The sequence below is a fragment of the Dermacentor andersoni genome, chromosome 2, assembly GCF_023375885.2.
Source record: "Dermacentor andersoni chromosome 2, qqDerAnde1_hic_scaffold, whole genome shotgun sequence".
Lineage (NCBI taxonomy): Eukaryota > Metazoa > Arthropoda > Arachnida > Ixodida > Ixodidae > Dermacentor > Dermacentor andersoni.
Window position 1 is genome coordinate 20,277,092 of NC_092815.1, and position 10,670 is coordinate 20,287,761.

Here is a 10,670-nt window from a genome sequence, read left to right on the forward strand (position 1 = left end):
TTACGCCAACACGTAGGAGCCACAGCACATTTTTTTATTATTATTATTATAGAAGTGAGCTCAATTAGTGGCTCGTTTCTTGCAAGACGCGGAAGATTTCGAGATGTAGAAGGGGAACGAGCGGTGCAACATGCAACATGAACGTTTCCGTGTTAAAGAAGGAAAGTGTCGAAATTTGTCTGTGACAGTTTCTTGTGAGGTGGTCCTGTGCAAGTTCTGGGATTCCCGATGTTCGGCTGGCTTGTATGTAGTGTGGCCTGAAAGTCGGCCGTGTCTGCGCAAATAAAGGTTTCTTCGAATGAAGCCTCCACAGGGTAATTCCACACAGAATTCACCAAAGTGATGGCTATAGTCAAAATATTTAATTCATTTAATATTCACATACGGCATGGCCTGATTGTTCGAATCAATTTATCCACACCATCATTTGCCTAGAACAATACTGGTCGAGTACAAAACTAAGATTGCAGACTACACGAAGATCGAGTGCAGCGTTTGTGAATTCGCCCTGTTCTAGAATATGCATCTGTCGTTTGGTTCCTCTACGGACAATGGGAAGTAGATTCGCTCAATAACGTTCAACAAAAATTTATCCGTTCATTTGCCAAAAGTACAGCCGCAGTTGCTCGCCAACACAGACTCAACAATCTTTGAACATTGAGCCATTACTTTCACGTTATCGCATTGAAGCCTTAAACTTCTATATGCAATTAATACCTCCACCTTTGGTCTTTCTGAACGTAACTATATCACATTTAGTAACGCAAGTTGTACCCGTAGCTCCCACGCCTTAAACATAACATCTATTTAAGCTGGTACTGACACGTTCAAACAGTTTTTTTTTTTTTTTCACGTAGAATCGAGCTTTGAAATTCTCTAGCGGGTAACATTCGTTTCGCTGGCGACCATCGCACACGCGAGTATACTGACCTATAGCCTGGTCATTGGCGGTGATTTCAATTCATTTATGCAGTCTGGTTGCGCGCTCTCGGCCAGTCAGTCACTGCGTGCCCCCGCGTGGTCCCGCGTCATGCAGCAGGCCACCCAGGTCGCGCGCGTTGCGTCGCCCCCTCCCGAGTCGCTAACGCAAAAGCGGGCCGCGAGGACGTGCGTCACAACAATGGCAGCGCACACGCGCCTACATGCACACGACAGCGGGCGAGCGGGAAGACGAAAGTGAAGCGGAGAAACATCTCGCACAGGCGCAAAACTGAAAGCAGGCCAGCGAGGCCTGCGGATCTAATGCGGGGCTCGCGACGACGACGAGTGATCTCGCCAGGAACAACTGTGGAATAGAACGGACGGTAAAAAGATGTAGGGCGGCTTTTAAAAAGGTTACAAGAAAGCACAACTGGGAAAATCGGTGCGAGACAATGTCGCTTTACGTCGCATAACTATATTTTCTTTTCTCTTTCGTATACGTCGACGCGAAATTCGGCGTGTCGCACGACGCGTCGTGCCGAAGCCGTAAAGGTGAAACCGCGGTTTCGACAAGCGAAGGGCGCACGGAGAAGGCCGTTCGCTGCTTTCTTTTAGCCCTCCGCTCCCATTTTTACGTATTTTTTCGTGTAATGTCGAGGCCGAGTCCGCGAGAGCAACGCAGAACAAAGCAAAGCATGCGCACACAGAGGCCTCGCGTGTGTTTTGTGCCGCCGATGGAGAGGCCGCGCGCGCGCGCGCAGAGAGTTGTCAATCTTCACGCTTGGCGGTGCGTGCCGCGTCAGTGTCATGCGAGTCGCCCGCGCAGCCACGGTTGCGCGTCGCGTGAGAGTGCGCCGTTCGAGGTCTCGCTCTCGTGGCTCGGCTTTCCTGCTCATTATGCGGCTTTGTTTGGCCCCCTGCGACGAGAGACTGCGGTCTCGTTGGAGACGAAACATCGCGAGACCGGAAGCTGGCACAATGCCGATCGCCGCGCAGTGCGTGAACCCAACGTGCGCGCAGCGCCTATACGTTGGGTTCATGGCGTTTAAATAAATCACGGAGTTTTAACTTGAACGTCCAGAAACTGCGGCGTGGCTGCGATAAAAGCCGTATTTCAGGGCTCCGTATTAATTTCGACTACCTGATACTCTTTTACGTGCACCTAAACCTAAGTTTTCGCACTCTGCCCTTATCTGAATGCGGCCGCCGCGGTAAAGAACCTAACCCACGACCTCGCGCACGGCGACAGAAGGCCATAGTCACTGAGCCTAAAGGAAGCAGCGAATTCCGAGTAACTCTTGTATATATATATGTATATATATATATATATATATATACATAGTCTCAATGTTTCTTCAAATGATGAAAGTAAAACAACTCGTTAGGCAGACACCTTAGCATTAAAAACAGTTTGCAGGCATGTATATCATATCATAATTGCAAACCGCAATGCTGAACAAGTATCCACTTTAACAATGTGCACTATTTATTTATTTATTTATTTGTTTGTTTGTTTGTTTGTATTGCATATAATAAATGTTTGCGTTACCGACGATGAAACACTGTCGCGTTGAGCTGATGTGAGCTTTGATAGACACTACACATGGCCAATCCGCCAAGATACAGTTACGTGCACATATTTATTCGACGTGCAGGTGCCCGACTACCCTTACATTAGTTGACCTAGCGCTGTCAGACGCAATATAAAGAGATATGACTGCCAGAGAGATGGAAGTTGGGTAAGCTTGACCAATCTACCCTAGGTAAGAGCGCCTTAAGAATAGGGAGTTGAGTTAGGGGACGCCATCGGTCAGACCTGCGCACAGGAGAGCGCAAATAAAGTAAGAAAAATGCAAAAGGCCCACAAGGAAGATTGTGTTTCGGTGTACGCATGATCGCTTGGAGACACTATTTCTAGAACTCCCCATACGATATATGTCACCGTTTGCGCTAACGAAAATCAGACGTATAGACGATAAGATGAAATGTGGGAGCTCCAGTCAGAAAAGAGCGTGAACGCGACAATGAATATCAACGAATTTCTCTCTCTCTCTCTCTCTTTCTCTCTCTCTAGAGGCACATCATCCTGACGGTCCGACATGCAAATTTCAAAATATACTCTTCATTACTGTTTGGTAATGTTGACTCTTTCCCAACGGCAGTTAATTATGCCTGTAGACTTCTGGACTTGTGCAAATGTGTGCTATTTTTTTTTGCATGCATAAAATAGGCGGTGTTAGCCAGGAATCAATCAAGCTGTCAAAAATTATTGAAGTAATCGCAGAATCTTGCTGAAGAATTTCATCAGTCATGACTTCAGAAACGAACTCTGCGCTAGTACTATAGTCAAGTCTAAAACTGAATCCTCAGTATCAAGCAGTAAAGCGAAGAAAGAAGTTCCGCGCCAACTGGTAACTGTCGAAAAAAAAAGAAACAAAGAAGAAAAACTCACAACTCAGCATTGTGGTTCCGTGGTCAGTGCTCTGCCGACTAAGCCCCGTTTGCTATAGGACAGCGCAGAGAAAAGAAGGAAGGAATGAAAGGACGGCGCATACGACGTGCCGGAGTTATAGAAATCATCACCACATCATCATCTTCTTCATCATCACGATCACAATAATTATGAGGATCAATTTTCAGTTAAGGTTCGGAACCAGCCTGCGCGGCGCTAAAGAGATTAACTCAGCAAGCGATTAACAGTGACCCTATTCAGCGCCTGCAGAAGAAGCTGAAGCGGAGCGCGCAAACGACGACATGCAAAAATTATCTTGTGGGTTGTTTTAGTAGTACAAGTAACGGTAAATAATAAAAAAAATGGTCAGGAAGTGGATCCGCTATATATTTAAATTCGGGGAAAGCGCGAAAGGGGACGTTGGCGCTTACCCGGAAGCACCAGGAAGCTTGGAAACTACACGGAAGCGTGCTTCTTTGAGAAGACAGGCTTCGCAGTTGGAGACGCAATTATCCTAGTCCGGGAATCAGAACCGGCACCACCGTAACTGGGTATGTGGAGACGACCAAGTGTCAAGCATGTAGCTGAGAGAGGGGGAATGATCAACCATGCTCTTGAAGCGCTGGGACATCGGCTAACGAAATGGGCTCCGCGAAGATCCGCAACGTATAAGATAAATTTTCATGAAAGAGAATGCTAGAATCCAACTGACAGTAGCACGAAACTTCGGAACAGAAGTGGGCTCACCGCAAGCGACAGGGGAGGAGGTTCCGTTACACGCAGCTCGAGAGAACTGCTGTCGTCGCAGCCCGCGACGCGTGCGGGACGCGTGTGACTGCGGCGTTCAATGCTCCTTTACGCACGCGATCACGAGTATTTCATGTTTACCTCCCTGCACAGAACATATACTTGACGACTCTTCTTTCGGGGCGTGTCTGTACCACTGCTTTTTCGTTTGCTGTGCGCGGACAAAAAGCAAAAACACGGCCAGAAAGAGCAGAAATGCCCTAGAGACAAAACTGCGCGTTCCTCTTTCCTCATCCAGCTACACCAGCTCCAAAGGAAACACGCTAGCAGCACCTAGAAGAGCGAGATATAAGCAAAGAAATAATGGCCCGATCGCGGCCACCGGGCACGGTGAACTAAAGTAAGCGCGCTCGCACGTGACCACCTAGTACTCTCTAATTATGCAAACCAGCCATCATTCTTTGTGTGCGTGGGCACCTGTGCCTTATTCAGGCTCGCTGCGAGAAGGCCGCGCGATCTTGGGGCGCGTCGCCATTCCCGCGGCGCGCTCACTGGGAACAATTGTTCAGACAGTGTGACGCATCACTCGTGGTTGCTTACGTGATGCGCCGGCCCCAACTCAGTTCCGCTGAGGTGTTTAATTTTCTCAGCTCTGAAATGCTGCTTCATGATTCGGTATTCTCCAGTGACTAGCGTTTTTTTTTTAGTGATTATTGTTATACTGAATGTTTGTGTCACCTGCGGCTGAGCAGTAAACTGACACTGGCGTCTGATATTTGCATGAACGCATTAAGGGAACGACGGGGACACCTGTTACGTCATTTTTCTACAGCAAGTACGACGAGACAACCCGTAGATATTTAGATCTTGGTTCATTTGGCGGGCTGTGGTATTGAAGTAAGGGTCACGTAAAGTTCAGTGTGACGATGGCATCTGCCTCGTACGGATGGATTACATCACAGTCTTCCGCTACTTAAATTTTTTTCAGCATGGCAAAGAAGGTGGGAGAGGGGGCGCTGCACGTTGCTAATTTGCTTACAACAGAATGTCTACCCACTGTGAACCCTTCTGTGTGGTGATTCGGACTTTATTTTTTATTTTTTTCATTGAAATGATCTCGTTCCACACATGTATGTCCACTAAACTTCGTTATATCCCTTATTTCTTGTCTTCATAGCAAGCACCGTAAAAGCACATTCTTGAGTGAGTACATTTCGCGAGAAGCAAGCGACAATAGCAGTTAGAGTTGGCAAACTTCGCAGGGTCAGTGGGAAGTCCGAAATTAATTGCGAAGACAGGCAAAAAGTAAAAGCAAAATCATGTCGTTATAGATGCAAGGAAGGGAATAGGCCAGTAGGGCGTGTGGTCCATGCAGTGTATGCACTGCGTTTGTGGCCACAGTTGCAAGGGCAGGAAATGAGGGGGAAGAGCTGAAGAGGCGAGTTGGAAATTGTTCCGCGTGGACGGAACCACCTGGGTAACAATAGCGGACGAGTGAGAAAATGGAACCCCGCAGTGATTGGTCACACTGTCTTAACACCGCATGCTCCACGTACGCGACGGCTAAAATCGAGGAGTCCCGCTCATATTTCCTTTGTACCAGCGGAATGCGCTTTCATCAGTTCATCGGCTGCTTCTTCGCCGTCAGGCCTGTTACGACTGCAGAATTCCTTTGTTGTCTTTCACTACTGTTTCCCGCTACTGCGCTTACACACACGAACAATGTGAGGGCAGCAAGCATTATCCGTGCGTTGTGAGCATCGCATACCTGTCACGAAAGGCAAATAGAGAAAGAAGAGGACAAGAACAGGAAGAGGAGGCAAGCAGCGAACCGTGCGACCATTCGTAGATAGAGCACCGGAGCCGGAACGACTCGCAGAAACCACGCGAGCAAACATAGACAGATTACGATCCGCGACGGAAAGACAAAACGCCAGCCGTCACGCTCAATGACGGCCGAACAACCATTGCGCTTTGCAGGCGTAATCGAGCACTCCAGCAACAAGTAGACCGTACCATAGGCATGCTCGCACGACTTGCGCGACAAGTGTAGATGGCTGTTAGCGCAGTTATGTTCCTGCCGACTGTTTACACCAAACCTTTAGCGACAACTGACAGCGCAGGTCGAGAGGCATTGTTCTAGAGAAGAAGTCACTTCATTTGCGATGCTCCAAGCGCTAGGTAGCTTCTCCTTCGTTTCTTACCGTTCTGACAGAGAAGCGAGGTGACAGCTCTCTACTATCTAGCGAGGTTATTTTTGTTGTATTTTGGTGCATTTCATCTGAATACGTCGTTGAGCAACTCCGCGTAAACATAATAGTGTTCATCAACAAAGGAATGACAGCCTGGGTACGCGATTGTGAGTTGTCTTTCATTGTTTTCGTGGCACTAAGCTTCGAAACAAGCATCTATCATAATCATGGCGCTTGTAGCAGTTTCATCAGACATGCAAACGATGAGAGAGAACCTAGGCCACGCCACACTCGTGAGTTAGTCATCCTGTAGAACAGGCAGATTTGCTTCAATATTATTCTTACTACAATATTGCCGTTACTCTATTGTTCTCCCTATAGTGGTCATGCTGCTTTTTAATAAAAAAACATGATTTGTTTGACTAAATCATTAAAATTGAAATGAGCGCGGGTACAACTTCATGGTTTGCCGAATTGCGCAAACAGGACTAACGCCACTCTTTCGTCTGTCTGAACTTCCCTCGTTCTTACATTGCGTGCGCCTCCAGCGAACAGGTGAACACGAAAGCGACTGATGTACGCGGCGGGGTCAATCCATTCGTCGTCCTCCGCAAAGCCACCGCGGGTTCCAGTGACACACAATGTCAATGCAGTCTGTGCTTTCTGGCGGTCGTGTTTCCTTTCACTATACTACGCCTGCAGGCACAGCAGCGCCTGTAGCGAGCTTGGCTTCGAGTTGTAGTCTTCAAGATAGCTGATAATTCTGCTCATGCAAACGTTTAGCGCAGTATCTGTATGTTTAAGGGGGAAGTTCTATATGGCTTGGGTTCCGTGTATTTCTCGTGTTTGTGCGTCAGCAATAAAAAAAGTGAGCGTGCGTGAGCCGATACCGGAGATAGGGCAATATTGGGCCTACCCGCGGCGGAGGTGAAGCAGGCTTTAAGCGCTCCGCCAATAATAATAATAATAATAATAATAATAATAATAATAATTGAAATAAATTAATCAAGATGCATTGTTTCAAGTCGGTGGGTATACTATAGTATCATTTATGAACAGCACAATGACTGACGAGCAGGAGGCACTGCCATATCCAGTTAGACGCAATCCAGTTAGACTATATGCCTGGTGTCCTTTTCATAATATTATCTACACATGTCTTACGTGGTAAATGTATGTACGTTGAAGTTTGTCGAATTATATAATACTGACTTCCTCCGTGCGAAAAATGTAATTCATCCGGGACACCGCGCGTTGATTATTCCAAAGCGCTGTAAAATATGAACAGGTGCACATGACCAGTGCAGAGTGACACACGTACGTTATGAGAACATAAGAAGTAAGGTTGCTATTGCTGCGACATCAAGTTCTCTCGATCACTCGCACGCAGCGCTATAGTGGTATGCGCGTGGATTGAATGTCTATTTGGTATTTTCAGACGCGGAAAGCCTCGAAACCGCCTGAGCTCTTTGGCGTGCTTGATAACAAACGCTTTGCTGTCATTTCATTTTGTTCATAACACAATCCACGACCGTATCATGTGCGTCACCAAAAGTATGTCGAAGTCACCAATTTCAGAATTCTGGCCATATAGTCAACACAGTGGAACAGAAAACTCTGTCGTATACGCACACCCGCAAGCGGAAGCATCATGTGACCTTTGCACAGAAAGTGATCAGGGCAAGTGCTCCACTAGGCGAGATAAAATAAAAAAAAAGAGGGGGGATCTACAGCCAACGTAAAAAGGCAGCCCTCAAAACAACGGGGAAAAAGCATTTAGAACGCCATTCACTGATTATAATTCCGTTAAATGGTTTGTCTCACAAAGTGAACGCCTTCGACACCGCACACGCAACAATTGCGTTTCGTCTGCATCCCGGAATGTATTAACCATCAGCCCCTGCAGATCGATGGGAAGAAAAGCAAGCTAGGCGCACACCGCGCTACAGTAGCTTGTTTGAGAGCAACTCATGTGCATCGGACGAAAGCGCGTCTAGTAAGCATAGCCCATGCAAGAAACCGCGCGCAGCTGCGTGCGCAAAGATCAGCGCGCTTGCCGTGCCATAGTCAGAAGCGCATCCGCTTGCCTCCACAGCGCCAAGAGCCTCCTGGGCACCACGTGTTGTGCCACGCGGTCCGAAGGGTGCATAAATGCTTGAGCAGATGCTGTTGGCCACGTCAACCACAGGACGATGACAATTAAGGCTTCGACTAAGCGATTTCATGTGCAGTTACTGAATGAGTGCTCGTTCTGACAGCGTTCAATAAAACGCACATCTCACGTGACGGAGAGACCCTTTTAGTCTGCGTTAAGGGAGACCTAGGTAACAAGTCTATCAACTAATGCTCAAGCGAACATAATTTCTCCCTTCTTTATCTCTCACTATAGTGCGTGAGCATCACACTTCAACATTGCAGATGGGCTACATCTCACCCCATTTTCACCCCTAAATCTTTTGTGTAATCTTCTAAACATGTGGGACGATATCAAGGCCTAACATCTGAACCTAAAATGTACAAGAACTTAACATTGGACGCTGAGAGTTGGGCTAGGACACCTCAAGCGACGCAGACGCTCACCGACTCACAGCATTCCAGAAAAGCGTGCACTCACCCGTTACTTTCCGAAGGCACTTGTATTCCGAAATGGGCACCGGGTCAGTGCAGTCACAAGCGCAGTGGACCAGGGAAGCAAGCGGTCGTAACTTGGCGCACAGCACACCTCTTCCCCCTCTGGGCTCAACAAGCCCGGCGCTTGTCGAGCTTATCCGATCACGAGCAGAGGTCTTCGCCGTGCTCGGTTCAGGCAGCCACACCGACCCCTCTCTTCGGAGCGACGAACTCACGTGGGGCGCACCGAACAGGCAGATGACACGAACAGGTCCTCCGAGGTCGCCCTTCAACGAGGCACAGGCGCGCGAACACCGACGCCCTAGCCGACAGGTCAGATCAGAAGCGTGGCCCGCTCAGCAGAGAATCCGGCGAACGCGTCGTCCCGGTCGCTGCACGCACGCCGAAACCATCACGCCTGCAAAGGGCCCGTGCTGGGTTGTCCGTTCGGCGTTCCCCGACTGACTCCTGGACTGCCGCTCTCTGCTCCGAGATGGGAGGGGGAGGTGGGGGGGGTCGCCACCGGCCCGGTCTGCTTGGTGAGAGGAGAGCACCGCCGATGGCCCCATTACGGGCCCGCTCTCCACACCCTTACCCAGCTGGCAGACGCGTTGTGAGGAGAGCGGAGAAGCCAGTTGCACGCTGGTGCCGCACCTGAGTAGGGCAGGGTACCACCATGCTGCAGGCGGCCGCTGGTGGGCGACGTTGGGCCATGCGTCGCCTATCACAACTCTTGCGAACTAGCTTAAAGTTGCACATTTCCTTCACCTACACGCGCATTTGAACTGCTGCTCGTTGAAGAAAGGCCGGTCGGCAGGGTTACGTTTCCGACGGTGTCTTATCGGGAAGGTCTGGTGGCCTTCCGCTCCGCTCACAATGGGCAAGGATCCGTGTTCGGTAGTCACAATTACAAGTGTTGCTTTCTTTTCCAAGAACTAGGGCCCGTGTTAACATAACTTCTCTTACGTAAGTGCCGCCCCGATGTGCCATCTCCGCGGTGATTGTCTCGTCAGCGCATCGGGTGCTATCACGAGCAACGAGCGACCGATTGCAGGCCAAGTAATTTAATTGTAGGGTTTGCTCAGAATTCGGTGTGAAATCGTACGAAGCTGCATGAACGAAGTTGCCAAGGATTTTGACAAGGAGTTGAAGTGTTTAAATAGTTCGGTCGTCGGATAAGGTGGCATGACTGCGCGCTCCGACTGTTAGGTTACTATTTAGTGTCTCACCTGACTGAATATGAATGTTTGCGCATCTTCCCCCCTTCGGCGCTCGTGTTGCATAATCTTTTCCCATGCTTTCCCACTGTTCCCAAGTACTGTCACATAGATATGTACCAACAAGCTAAGTTCACGACACTTCTACGATTTCTATTAACTTTGTCTTTTGGTGAACGGCAACGTATATCGCTCGCTCTGTCGAGAGGCTGTCATTGCCGTTGCTATACCTTACAGATCAATGGTGAGTGTCAGCCGTGGAAGTACGTAAACAGAACATCGTCTGTGGTCTGAGTGCGCTAAGCGATCTTTGGAATCGATGTCATAATAAACGTTTCCTTTCGCTTTCGCCCTCTATCAGACTCATACACATTACAGAAAAAATAACCGAATGCAATCACTTCATTCAAAAATGTAATTGATTACAGCGACCAATTGCTGCCCCATGAAAGTATAATTTAGCAACTAATAAAATGTAATAGATTACTTATACATTGCTTTCTATGTTTGTTAACATTGCACAAATACAGT

The 10,670-nt window shown here is 48.4% G+C and overlaps 1 protein-coding gene across 1 annotated transcript in view; it reads right to left on the reverse strand.

Moving 5' to 3' along the window:
- CalpC (calpain C) overlaps positions 1–9,388 on the reverse strand; it is a 100,626-nt gene extending 91,238 nt beyond the window's left edge. Inside the window, exon 1 of the mRNA XM_050189874.3 lies at positions 8,927–9,388. The gene's annotated coding sequence lies outside the window, so the exon portion shown is untranslated. The remainder of the gene's footprint in view (positions 1–8,926) is intronic.
- Between the last annotated feature and the right edge of the window lie 1,282 nt (positions 9,389–10,670).